Consider the following 12,142-nt stretch of genomic DNA (forward strand, 5'->3'; position numbering starts at 1 on the left):
TCCCATGTTCCAATGAAAATAATGCCTGTTTGAAAATTTGAGAATCTAAAAACACATATACAAGTGTACATCATTTCATTAGCCTAAGAAATACTATGTACAATTTAATAAATATTACAGAATTGGAGGGGTTAACAGATATTTGGGGCCCTATACTGCTTCTACCGATTGTGCCAGTAACCTACTTGTTTTTTAAATTCATTCTCTGAATATCATATGTGGGGTGCAACCATTATATCTGTTAAATAATCAAAACATTAAATGTGTCCTTCCCTTTTTTATTTCACGTAAACAAATGAATCTCTCCCATGAAAATCCACATCTACATTTGACATTGATTAATCGTTTAATGTTACACAACACAAGTCGGGTAAAATCGTATTAAGTTTCCCAATTAAAAGGCTCTGCAGAAATGGTTATAAAATCTGTGTCCATACTTTCCTTTATCCTTTACAACAAAAGAAAACATCAAAGTCCACCAGGTGTAGGTAAAGAATTATTTGCTTATGATTCATTCTGGATTTACAGCTATTCATGAATTACAGCCAACTCAACTCTAAATACAGTTTTTTTCCACCATAGCTATGCTTCTATTTCGAAATAGATTCTACTACCTTTCCTCTCTCCCTCTTTGCCTATCCTCTTTATGCCTCTCAGCACTTTTTCTCATGCTGTCTGCTCTTCACTAAGGGGCATATTTAGGGGCATATTTATACTCTGTTTGCGCTGAACGTGCGCAAACCGTGCACCATATTTAAACTTTGACGCCTGAGCCCGCGGATGTCAAAATTCCTCTCTGTGCGTCATTTTTTGGATGCGGGAAACTGCCTTGCGAAAATGACATGCAAGGTAGGCGTTCCCGCCCAAAAAATGACTTTAAGGCCTGAGCGCCTTATTTATACTGTAGTGTAGCCATTTTTATGTATCTTTTGCGCGTTTGCTTCAAGCATTAGGCCTTTGTGCACTTTGCCCTGGATGCATTTTATTCGTTTGCTTAAAGCATTGGGCCTCTGTGCACTTTGCTCTAGATGCATTTTATTTAGCCTCGTACTGCTATTTTTCAATAGCCAGTTCCACGGTCTTGTTTTATTTTCTTATATCACACTGTTTAGCCTACTTCAGCACCGGAGTTCTCAAATAATACATTCTTGCTCACTCTGTGCTTCAGTCAAGGATACAGTCTGGTACATTGCCGATAGACGTGGTAGGAGTTTAGTCTTTGGTTTGTAGACGATACACATTCTTACGTAGGGACGTTTGTTAGCACATCGACATGTTAGTTATAAAAACGCTTCCTAGTCCTAATACTCGTAAGAGGGAGATTCCGACCAGGGAACCACAACTAGACGCTGACTGCCCTGTTGCAGATGCTGATCTAGATCACAGGCCTTTGCTCAGGTATGAGGGTTGATGTCCTCCCGGGGAATCTGAAAGGCAAGCTTAGAGCTTAACATGCTGTGCTCAAAATAGAACTTAATAAGAGATAACGTTATCTGTTAACACTATATTAGCGTTATTCTTATGTTTCACTCTTCTAGTTACTATTTCAATCCTACTGTGTTGTATGGTTCTGGTTATTGCGGCTCACGCCTTATTATCTAAAATGCAGTCCTTTTATTAAAACAATCTATAAAACTTAAACTGCCTTTGTCATTTGTATATGAGACCACACCGTGCATGAGAGAGCTGGTTGGGATCTGAGCGACCACAACTTCCCTGAGAAGTTCTAAGACGTCATACGCTCGGCTGCCCAATCATCCCTTCCCCTTCGGAGAGATGAGGCACTGCTAGTTAGCCGGAGAAAAACCAGATTGATGGTGACAGGGATCCTTCTTCGTGGGTCAGACTTAGTCCCCCACACCAAGAACGACCCTGATACCCTAAAATCCAGTAGTCTCATTTAGGATAATGAGAGCCAACGCGACAATATCCTGCGTCATTTTGACGCACAGGAAGGTGTGGGCCTTAAAAAACGGCGCCCAGCCTGATGTGCGCTGTTTTTTAACACCTGTGTGAGGGCACGCGTTAAGTGACCTGTGGGCTCACTTCCATGGTCAGTGCCACCCTCGCCCACCCCTGGAGGACACCCATGGATGGGGGAACCCATCCCAGGTAAGTTGAGGTAAGTATTTTTTAAGTGGCATAGGGGGGCCTAATTTGGGCCCCCCTACATGCCACTATGCCAAATGACCATGCCCAGGGGACAGAGTGGCATGACTCCTGTTTTTCCTAAGACAGGAGTCATTTCAATGGGGATTGTGCGTCAAAAAATGGCGCAGGTCCGGTTTGAGGCATGATTTTTGCCTCAAACCTGACTTGCACCATTTTTTGATGCACATCCCCCATTTTCCCCTACGCTAACGTCATTCCTTAAATAAGGCGCCCGCATGGTACGTAGGAATGGCGTTAGCCAACGGTAAAAAAATATACGCAAACCAGCGCCGGCGCTGGTTTGCATCAAAAAGTATAAATATGGGCCTAAATCTCTCACTCTCCCTTTTGCCTCTCTTTTCGCTGCCACTTTTGCTGCTTTTCCGCTGCTTTTTGACCCTTTTAATCTCTTTATCTCCCTCTCCCTATTCTTCACTTGCCCTCACATTTCCTTTCCCTTTTGCCACTTTTAACTCTCTTTTCTCACCTTTTGCCCCTGTTTTCAATTTCTCACTGTACCCCGTTTTTCAGCTTTTTCTCTCTTGTTTGTTTTTGCCGTTTCAGCTTTCTCTCGCCTCCACAGCCTTTTTCCAGGCTTTGTGCACCCGCTCTCACCTTCACCTTCCCCCTGCCAACTCTTCTTTCTTCACCGGACAATCTGGGTCTGCCAGCCTCAGCCACTGACCCAAGGATCTTCTCCCTCCTACTCCTTCTTAATAGCAGCCGTAGCATGGACGTGACACTGTTGCACAGAAGGTGCACCATAGGCAAGCCCCTATGTCCACGCCCAGTGCCAGGACCCACGGTCATTCACAATCCCCGCATCGCCGCAGCCCACTCCATCCTAAACTTCGGACGCCTCTCTCCATGCTGCTGCCTGGCCGCCCTGGTGAGCTCCAATTTGCATCCTCCTCCGCCACATGCCAATTCTCTTGTGCCCACCCAGGCACCCTTCTCTTCCTTTCCCCCCTCGCCACACTCACACCCATGACACAGACACACCACACCCACACAACACTGCCCTGCGCCCTCCTGAATGTTTGCTAATCAGGGATGGCATTGAAATCTATGACTTCCTTCACAACCTCTTCCTCACTGAGACCTGATTCGAACTCACCTCAGCCTCAGACATCTTGATAGCCACCCCTCCAGGCTACAAGATCATGCATCTGGACAGAGCCTGTATACCTGTAGGAGGAATTCCAAACATTTATAAAGCTGAGATTCTTAACCTGTGGCCCAGAGATCCCTGGGAGCCTGTGGTACCCATTTGGGGTGCCTACAACTGCTTGGCAAACTAAACATTACTAAGAGATTAATGAAGTGTATATAAAAAAAGAGGCAAATTGTAAATTTGAAAATGTTAAAATATTCTGAAGGAATTTGAAATTGGAAGCTAATAATTAAGTTGGTATCCTTAGATTAATTTGAGGGAAGAGTGCAAGTGCATCAGACAGAACAAAGGATAAATAATGTGTGGTCTCAGTTGAATGTAGAAAAACTCCAACCTTCCCCAAAAAAATAAGAATTAGATTTTGTCATGTTTATTTGTGAATTAAATTAAATATTTCCTAACTTGTGTATTTGTCTGATGAATGCTTGTTTCCATGTATGTGTGCATTGTTTTTCTGTTCAAATCATCGAAATTGCTTAAGCTGGTGTTTCTGCAATCCAATAGAGGAGGTACCCAGATTCCAATAATGATTTAGTGAGAGTCTCTGGATTCCAGTAATAATTAAGTGGGGGTCCACAGAAGTAAACAGTTGAGAAACACTGCTATCCAATACTCCCTTGTCCTGGCCAACTCCACCAACCAACTGGAACACATAGCATTCATGCTTAGCAAATCCAACAACACCGCTGTGGTAAGAGCCCTGCTTTATTGGCCACCCAAACCTACAGCCAACTTCAGGAATACCACTACAGACACCATCGCTCCCCTCATGCTCAACTATAGCTCCTTCATTCTCCTCACCACCCTGAACTTTCACCTGGAGGACCACATCGACCCTAAAAATACAGACCTCCTAAAAAACTTAAACACAGTCACACTTACCCAACAAGCAAAGAACCCCATCCGCACCACAAGCAATCTGGTAGAACATATTTTCCCCATTTTACCGACTTCACGATGAACAATCACATCCCTCTCACCAACCACTCTCTCGTCTGCTTCAGCATACACCTTACCCACCAACAAAGACCTGCTCCAAGTAAAACCACCTGGTGCAACTGGAACCCCGTCTCTGAGGAAACCTGGACCACGGAACTTCTAAACCACCACCAATGCAACCTCAACCAATCCATCGGCATTTTCAACTACTGGTTCACCGCCTGCTCAGATGCCCTGGCCCCACTCAAAACCTCAATCAGCTTAAGGATCCGACCTCAAGCAAGTTGGTAATCCAAAGACCTACAGCTGCAGCATCTCTGGAGACTCACCCACAACGTCAGTGGCAAATACTACAAATCAGCTCTCTATTGCTACAACTAGCAATTCAAAGCTGCCAAGCGCTCTGCTCTGACAGAGAGGATCAACAACAGCATCAATAACGCAATGGAAATGTCTCCATATTGAAGGAATTCACCTTACCTACCGTCAGCTCAAGGGCCATCACCCCTTCTCAAGACTTTTGTTCAAAGCTCACTCTTTACTTTCTCAAAAAGATTAGCACAATCAAGGAGAACTTCTCACTCCAAACTGACCCCTCCACTCTGGCAGCCTTCATTCAATCACGACGATAACATGCCGGAAACCACCTTCACCTACTGACCCACCATCACACCCACAGAAACCACCACCACTATGCACTACATCCACTCAGGAGCTTCCTTGGACCCTTGCCTGTACTTCAATGTCTACATGTCCCTACTCGCCAACATCTTGTGAACATATGATCTCAACATCATCTCACACGCCAATGGCACACAACTCATCCTCTCCCTCTCCAGGGACACCCCCAACATGCAAGCAACGTTTGTCGACTGTATCTTGGAAATTGCCCTCTGGATGAAATCCAACTGCTTGAAGCTCAACTCGTATAACACATTGGTCTGTCGCACCAGACATCTTTAATCCACCAGCCATCTGCTTACCTCGCCCATCCACAGATACAGTGACACGCCTTCTCATACTTAGCTCCTAAATCCTGGAATAACCCCACCCTCACATAAAAGCTGCAAGTTCACACCCAAAATTCCAGAATAAACTGAAATATATGCTCCCCCTGCCAGAATATTCACCCAGGTGAAAATGGACATAAAATTATATGATATGACATGACATAATAGGATATGTATCAGGATCCAAATTGGGAACCAAATCCCTGCCCAGGCACAAATATTCAAACAAGCATTACTCCCTTCCTCCTCGCTCTTTTGTCTGTCTCTTCTCTCTCTTTTTCCTGAACTCCCGCCTATGTCTTTGTCTGCTGTAATTACCTTGGGAAGCTGGAGATTTTGATTTGACTTAATGTGATTCGTAGAGCACAAAGCCACTCAACACAGGCTGTCCAGTGCTGGAAGCAAATCATAGCAAGATTTGAACGAAATAGTTCAGTCAGCCAGATCTGAAAACTTTAAAATAGCCATTCCGAAGGATGTTTCGCTGGGACAAAGTCACAACTAAAGAGGGAGAGAATTCCTGAGCTTCAAAGCCAGGTAACGCATGGACTGTCCTGGTTTGATGTTGACACTTCTGGGTATCCAGGACAGATTACCATACGAGGACCTCAAAGCCCTTGTGGGTATATAAGGCTTAATCAAGTGTCTCAAAAACATGTTGAACCCATATTAGAAAAGGAATAGAAGGTGAAACAGATTTCATTATTTTGAATATGCTTTCCCATTGAGAGACAGTGGAGGTCAGCCAAATGAGTGGAAATGGTTTGATGTTTAGGAATGCATTACAGCAGCTGAGCAGCTGCATTCTGTGTGATCTGCAGTTCTTTTAACATGGGCTGAGTGATCCCCGGATAAAGAACATTACTATAGTCCAGGCAAGCTGTAATCATTACCTGAACCACAGTTTTTTGGGTGGATGGGGGAATCTTCCTAAGGGTCATTAGAAGGCTCAACCAGTAGACAGATAACTTCCTAATGTGAGGTTCAAAAGACAGCTTATCATCCTACCAGTCCACAAGATTCTTTACTGTTGACTTAGGCTGTGGAAATGGGCTAAGAGTATGCGGCCATCAGGCTGGAGTCCAACACTATAGATTATTACCCACAACCATCACCTCCGTCTTTTCCCCTTTCAGCTTGAGGCAATTTGGTACCCATCTAATCCACCATGAATGAGAGACAGTTCCTTAGCTGCTTGGAATTATTACCCTGGCCTGGAGATCATGAAATCACCAGCTGAGGATATCAGCATAGGACCTCAGAGTGAAACAAAAAGATTTCACAACATTGGCTAAAGGGCAAACCTAGATATCTGATAGAGACTTCTAGTTGCAGATTTCTTACCTTTGAATTTCCCCAGGCGTCAGACTGGATCCTGAGATTTTTTTCCTCGAACAGTACCCCTGTGCGCCGTTAGATGGCATCGTCGACTCCGCGGGCGTTGTCGCCGTGATGATGTCGTGGTCGTATATAGGTGCCACCCCAGCATGCTGACGTCAGTTCTTTTCTTTCCACGCCAGCCTTCGCGCAGATCCGGAGAACAGCTATCCCAGTCATTTTTTGGCTAACTGCGACATTTTGTCAAATTCGTTTTTGACGAGTTTTGGTGTGCCAAGGGATGTCCCGTAAGACCGGATTTAAGCCCTGCGACTCCTGTCACTGCATGATGTCGGTGACGGATCCGCATCTTGTGTGCCTCTGGTGTTTGGAGCGCAACCACGACTCAAAATCGTGCTCCGAGTGTCGGGCCATGAACCCGAAAGCTTTGAGGGAGCGGTCCCTGAAGCTCATGGCGGCCCGACACTTGACTCTGTGTTGTTCCCGGTCCCGTTCAAGAGGAAGGTCAGGAGACCGGTCGCGGAGTCACCAGCATTCTTCTTCATTAAAGTAATCTGGACATTTGGGTAAGCAGAAGAGTCGAAGAAAGCAAAACTTTCTTCGACTTTGCCCCGCTGCTCGCATGATGCGACGCGGGAAGAACGTCAACACTCTAGGCCTTCGTCCTCAAAGCCTCAGTCTGGGGCTTCTCTGCACCTCCCCAAATTTCCAGGAGCCGGGACTACCCCTGCCCAACTTAAGGAGTTCTATGAGGCAATGTGCCTCATATTTGGGCAGCCCAACCCACCCATAGTGCCTTCAGGCCCAGGGAAGTCGGTGAGGGCCTCCTTGGATTCAAAGTCGCCACCTTCGGTCCCGACTCTGAAGGGCACCTCAGGATCTGCTTCCGGATCCGTCCTGATGCTGGTCATGCCAACGCAACCTTTCCCGGCATCGGGTCATGCGTTGTCACTCGTGGCGCCAAATGGGCCCACAATTGACGTTGACCCTATACTCATTCCAGATCACCCAGAGCCGGAACAACATCGATCCAAGCGGATTCCGTTTTTCGTGGGCTCTGCTGTGCCCAGGGCTGATCCTGAACCCTATTACTATGGTAATAGATATGGAGATAGTGTGGAGGGGTCACTGGACCCTTTAGACCAGCTTGGGCCTGAACTGGACTGGGTACAGGATTTGGGTGATGCCAGTGGGTTGGACACCTCCACTGACACTGACATGTTCTCTCCCCGTACTGTGGCTACGGAGAAGGGAGCGTCTTAGTCTATGGTGGTGAGAAGGGCGGCTGAGGTTTTGAACCTCAAGCTTCCTTCTGTGGAGGCCAGGCCTAACCTCTTGACCAAAGTGCTTCAGCATGGGGCCTCCAACTAGGAACCCCTTCTTCCCTTCAACAAAGCACTTAGGGATGTCCTACTGGGGACCTGGTCCAAACCCAGCACAGGGAATAGGATGATTGCCCGTCACCATCGGCCTGCGCCGAATGTCCCAAATTTCCTTACCCAACACCCTACGCCTGAGAGCCTTGTCATCCAGGCTTCTTCATCCTCTGGCACAATTCCTACCGTTCCCCTGGACAGGGAATCAAAAAGACTGGACAGTTTAGGGAAGAAGATGTTTTCTTTTGCCAGTCTAGCGCTGCGGTCCATGAACATCACATGCCTTTTGGGCCGCATACTCTCTGGGATACAGTCACGCAAGTTCTGCCTCAAGTTCCGGAAGAGGCCCGGAACGTTCTCTCCCAAGCCATGAGAGATGGGAGGGACGCAGCCAAGTTCATGATCCGCTGTGGACTGGATACGACTGACTCACTAGGCAGATCGGTTGCATCGAGAGGGTGGCATTGAGACGCTACGCCTGGTTGAGGACGTCTGGCTTTTCGGGGAATGTCCAGCAATCTTTGAAGGACAGCCCTTTGATGGCACTCATCTTTTTGGAGCCAAGGTGGACATAGCACTCAAATGCTTTAAGAATTCCCAGGCTACGGCTTGTCCCTTGGCCTCGCAGTCACTTCTCGCCCACCTTAGTCCGCCTCCCGCTCCTTTCGTGGCTAAAGAAGGAGCACCCAACTGTGTCCATTTCCACCGGGCCATGCCCCTTGCATGCTGTACAGCCTCTGCGCAGACGCCGGATCCACCGAGCTCGTGGGTCAGGGAGTCAGTGGGTCGCCCAGTCCACATTACCCCCCTCTGCCTCAAAACATTCCTAGTCCATTGGGACATACGGGACCAGTTGGCGGCAGAATTCACCATCATCTCCCCCACTGGAAATCCATTACCACGGACAGGAGGGTTTCACAGATCGTCCGAAGGGGCTACTCCTTCCCCTTTGAGACTTCTTCTCCAGCTATGCCACCATCATTCGATCACCTGTCGAAGGATCATTTGGCAGTTCCCTGTGAAGAAGTCAATGCTCTCTTGGCCAAGGGAGCCATAGAGAGGGTCCCTGCACCAGAAACAGGTCGTGGTTGATATTCCCGCTACTTTCTGGTGCCCAAAAAGGACAATGTCTTCACCCTATCCTAAACCTCCGGTCCCTCAATCTCTTCCTCAAGAAGGAGAAGTTCAAGATGTTAACCCTGGCTCAGATCCCTTCTGCCCTGGAGACTGGATGGTTGCGTTGGACTTGCAGGACACCTATTTCCATATACCCGTCGCCCCGGCCCACAGACGTTACCTACGATTTGTGGAAGGTCACGAGCACTTTCAGTTCACCGTGCTCCCCTTTGGCCTTACCAGTGCCCCCGGGTGTTCACAAAAGTGATGGTAGTGGTTGCAGCTCATCTGTGCAGGTTAGGGGTCCCAGTGATACCAATGTTTCAGCCTCTAGTCTGGTTTCAGTGAGAATGACTCTGAGGCTGCTGGGCCTCATGGCCTCCTGCAGCCTGCTGGTCCAACATACCAGATGGCATATGCGGGCTCTACAGTGGGACCTGAAGTTCCAGTGGTCACAACATCAGGGGAATCTCTCCGACATGGTTCAGATCTCGGCAAGAACTGCGAAAGACCTGCAGTGGTAGTTGGCAAATCCAGATTGGGTCAATGGCAGATCCCTCTCCGTTTCCCAACCAGATCTCACAGTAGTGACAGATACATCACTCCTGGGATGGGGTGGCCACATGGGAGAGGCAGAGATCAGAGGCCTCTGGTCTCTGTCGGAGTCCGGGCTCAACATCAACCTTTTGGAGCTCTGGGCAATCCAACTTGCATTAAAAACATTTCTTCCCTCTCTCAAAGGGAAAGTAGTGCAGGTGTTCACCGACAACACCACCGCCATGTGGTACTGCAACAAGCAGGGCGGAGTGGGGTCATCGGCCCTTTGTCAAGAGGCTCTTCGCTTCTGGACATGGCTGGAACGCGAGGGCATTTCCCTGGTGGTTCAACATCTGGCGGGCTCTACTACTACTACTACTCTATAGTGCATTACAAACTGATTAGCCACATTCTAGACAGATAGTCAAGACAAATGAGATGGCAATGACTCTGAGACATTAATAGACATGGAGTGGGCTCCAGCCTATATTCTCATTAAGAAATGTTTCAGTCAGGGGTGGCTACTCCGCAATGGCGAAGGAGCGTCGCACCCCTGGCTAAGTGCCAGCAGCGGGGGCAGGAGGGGGAGTGGAGTCAGTACACTAGGTGCACATGTCAGTTTGGCCATCTGTCTTAGAGCGGCCAAACTGACATGCACACTTAGGTTTATCCAACCCAGCTGTGTTGAACAGATGGGTTGGAGAAAATACACAGACTCCCACATGGAGTCTGAGCAGCCGCTCACACCACTCCTGGTGCTGCTCTCATGCAAGGGATAGCATGAGAGCAGCACCAGTTTTGCGTGGGGTAGCCTGTGCTGGTGTCCCAGGGACTGCTGGGACACCAACACCATCAGAAAAGTTATTATTATTTTTGTTTGTTCACCTATTTCCCCCATCCCCCATCCCCCTTGAGATTTGCGGCGGCGTTTGGTGTTCCCAAGCAACATCCATGGATTTTGATGCATTCCCAGATTTGTAAACCTGCAAATGCGCCAAAAAGATACACCTCCTCAGGAGAGGTGTAACAAGGAGAAATAGGTTTATTTCTCCTTTTTTTTATTTTTTCTACATCAGATATAGAAAGAGGAAAAAGCCTCACAGGGCTATTTGTGTGCAGGATGGTGTCCCTTTCTACACAAAAACAATCCTGCATGCAATGCAGGCACCCATTCACCATGGAGCAAGGGTGCCTGCATTGGAGCTAGGCTGCTAAAAGGGTGCCCGCGCAGAGGGAAAAGACAGGAATGATCCGTATTGGATAAATAAAGCGCATTCCTGCCCTTTCCCTGTGACACTGGGCAGGGCAGCAAGGTGACTTGCTGCCCCGCCCTGTGCCACAAATGCCATAAATATGGGCCTGAATTCCTGATGCTGCAGACTTCTGAAATGTGCGTGCTAATGTGACTGAGATTTAATGACCAGGGGCCAGATGTACGAAACGTTTTGCGACTCGCAAACGGCAAAATCTGCTGTTTGCGAGTCGCAAAACGCGTATCCCAATGCAGAAATGCATTTTGCGAGTCGTTAGCGACTCGCAAAATGCATTTCAGACTCGCAAATAGGAAGGGGTATTCCCTTCCTCTTTGCGAGTCGCATTGGGATGCAATACCATTTGCGACCGCATATGCGGTCGCAAATGGCATCGCAGTTACCATCCACTTCAAGTGGATGGTAACCCAAGTGCAAATTGGAAGGGGTCCCCATGGGACCCCTTCCAGTTTGGGACTGGACCCCAAAATATTTTTTCAGGGCAGGGAGTGGTCCAAGGGACCACTCCCTGCCCTGAAAAAAACCGAAACTAAAGGTTTCAGGTTTTTTTGAAATGCAGCTCGTTTTCCCTTAGGGAAAATGGCTACATTTAAAAAAAAAAAACTGCTTTATTGACAAGCAGGTCGCTAACATGGAGGCCTGCTGACGACAGCAGGCCTCCATGTTAGCGAGTGCCTATACTCGCAATGGGGCCGCAATTTGCGACCCACCTCATTAATATTCATGAGGTGGGTCATTGCGACCCCATTGCGAGTTGCAGTCGGTGTCTGAGACACCGTACTGCATAGCAATTTGCGACTTGCAAATTGCGAGTCGCAGGGACTCGCAATTTGCAAGTCGCAAATTGCTTTCTACGTACATCTGGCCCTAAGTCACATCTGCCTGGCAAACCCTCCACTGCTCTCTGGCTGAAAGAGCATTGACTTTAAGGAGCTCAGACATAACACTTTTACAATAGACCTTCTCTGGTGGCATGGGCAGTTCCTTAGATGACACAGTCTCGCCACCTATTAGCAAGGCAGAGGCTTCTTCACTGTCTCTGTTCACGACTACCCAGACACAGTGAGCACCCCTTTGGGCTTGGTTTTCGATCATCTACTTTTGTCTCTGTACACATCACTCAAAGTGAGACCAACTCATCTTTTGACTTCTCTAACCTCCTATACATCAACAACATCCAGATTTTATTTTTCTTTCCCACTCTTTAAAAATCACAGTCATCCATCACTG

At 47.7% G+C, this 12,142-nt stretch overlaps 1 protein-coding gene across 2 annotated transcripts in view; it reads right to left on the reverse strand.

Annotated features, from left to right (window-relative positions):
- The window catches only part of SVOPL (SVOP like), a 244,704-nt gene that overhangs the window by 104,952 nt on the left and 127,610 nt on the right, over positions 1-12,142 (reverse strand). The window lies entirely within an intron of this gene.

Source organism: Pleurodeles waltl, chromosome 4_1 (genome assembly GCF_031143425.1).
Source record: "Pleurodeles waltl isolate 20211129_DDA chromosome 4_1, aPleWal1.hap1.20221129, whole genome shotgun sequence".
In the NCBI taxonomy this organism is placed as follows: domain Eukaryota; kingdom Metazoa; phylum Chordata; class Amphibia; order Caudata; family Salamandridae; genus Pleurodeles; species Pleurodeles waltl.